Raw genomic sequence first — 2,436 nt, forward strand, 5'->3', positions numbered from 1 at the left:
CACACTGAGGGTCAGTGCCAATGCTGCTTTCTCCAGGAGAGGCGCAACTCAACTGCTCACTTTATATGCCATCTGACTTTTTGCAAAGGTGCCAGAGCAACTAAGCAAACAAAGGCAAGTCTTTTAACATATGATGCTACAATAACCAGACATGCATGTGGCAAAAAATGAATCCTATGTTACACTGATAATGACGGAGTAAAGGCACAAAGTGAAAAGTGTGAAAGTCACTCAGTCGGTCAGACCCTGTGACCCCACGGACTGTAGCTCCGCCAAGCTCTTCTGTCATGGAATTCTCCAGGCAAGAATACTGGAGCGGGTTGCCAATCCCTTCTCCAGGGAATCTTCCCAACCCAGGGATTGAACCCAGGTCTCCTGCACTGCAGGTGGATTCTTTATCGTCTGAACCAATCAGGGAAGCCCCAAAAGGGACAAAATAGGTGGTTAAATAGTTAATCCCATTAGGGAATTGTAAGCGGAAGAAATACACGAGACTCTTGTAAGTTAATGATTACTCAAGAAAGCAGTTTTGCTTAACCACAAAACCAAGCAGGCTTAAAAAAAAAAAAAAACAAGCAGGCTTGCTTAGCAACAAAACTGTACAACAGAACCATGAGACATGCCCCCCAAACAATAAAACAATGAGGGCTACATTTTGCCCAGTGCACTCAATAAGTTAGGACATGCTCTCTGAACACGTGGAAAACAATAATCTGTGGACCCAGCTTGACCATATAAGGACAAGAAAACTCCCCTGCTCAACCTGGAGGAGAAACTGATGACGGAAGCATGACGTCTACTCAAGAAAGACAAGAAGAACTTCTCCCCCTTCTCACTTTTCCTTTGATTATAAAACTGTAGCCCAGTAAGTTCTCAGGACATTGTACCCCCTTGCCCACCCGTGTGTAGGCCTCATAAGCATCCTATTCTAATAAATCACTTCTTATCTATCACTTTGCCTTTCACTGAATTCTTTCTGTGCTGAGACATAAAGGAATATAGTATTATAGCTCTTCAGAACTCCCCCAAAAATGACACCCAACAGTTTCAACATTGTGTACAAAAATTAATTTACAACACACTGTAGATTTAAAAGTGAAGACTAAAACGCTAAAGCTTTAGAGGAAAACATCTTTTGACTTAGGGAAAGGCTTCTTAGTTCTGAGAAAATGGAGAAATTTGACTTCATTGAAATTCAAAAAAGTTTCTGTTCAAGAAAATCCACTGTTAAGACAATCAATCAGTAATCCAGAGGATGGGAGAAAATATTTGCAAAACTAATATCTGACAAAGAATGATCTCCAGACTAGACAGATAACTCCCACTGCTCTAAATGAAAAAATCAGACTACTCACTTGGAAAACTCCATCCTATCTCACTTTTGCTTTTTTGATCACATTTGAAAAAGGGTCAGCCAAAGCATGCACCTGAATGCAACTGTCTTTTAATGAACAAAATCCATGGTTTGGGGGTTATTTCCATTGCACCTTGATGGGGAGAGCCAACCAGCCCAAGAAAGAAAATTGGGAGCTGTCATCAACTGAAGGACACAAAACAAAAGCACCCAGATATAAGCTAATGTATCAGAAATTGGAATATCTGCTTTTTTCCAGATGTAACAATATTTTTTTCGATTTTTTTTAATGTGGACCACTTTTAAAGTCTCTATTGAGTTGTAACCATATTGTTTCTGCTCTATATTTTTGGTCTTTTAGCCGCAAGGCAAGTGGATTCTTAGTTCTCTGACCAGGGACCGAACCTGCACCCACTGCATTGGAAGGTAAAGTCTCAACCACTGGACCACCAGGAAAGCCCGCAGATGTAATAACTTAATTGCCTACATGATAGAAAGTTACATAAAATATACACTAACCTCCTTACTCTTCAATTATCAAATACCCTCCCTGCAACATGACTAAAGCTGTCAGAGGGAGGTGTGCTGCTCAGAATTACCAAAAGCCTAAAAATCCTCTTTTGCAGCACAGAAGTTTAGGTGGTCCCATTAGACTCACTACACTTTTGCTATCTTTAAACAAGGGCTTGAACACTTGGAGGGTATTTGGAAATTCCTTTTCTGTGTAAAAATCCCTTTTAAATGCCCTCCTGGAAGTTACCTGTGATAATATGTTTCCAATATTAATAAAATACCACTGTTGAAAAACAAATTTAAGCTAAATAACCCAGTTTTTTAAAAAAATGGACAAAAGATTTGTTATTTTCAAAAGAAGAAAAAAGTGATTTAGTATCATTCATCATCAGAACAATGAAAATTAAAACTACAGTGAGATACCACTTCAATTCTATTAGAAGGGCTGAGTGAGTGAAGTCACTCAGTCGTGTCCGACTCTTTGTGACCCCATGGACTGTAGCATTCCAGGCTCCTCTGTCCATGGGATTTTCCAGGCAATAGTACTGGAGTGGATTGCCATTTCCTTC

The sequence above is a fragment of the Capra hircus genome, chromosome 19, assembly GCF_001704415.2.
Source record: "Capra hircus breed San Clemente chromosome 19, ASM170441v1, whole genome shotgun sequence".
NCBI lineage: Eukaryota > Metazoa > Chordata > Mammalia > Artiodactyla > Bovidae > Capra > Capra hircus.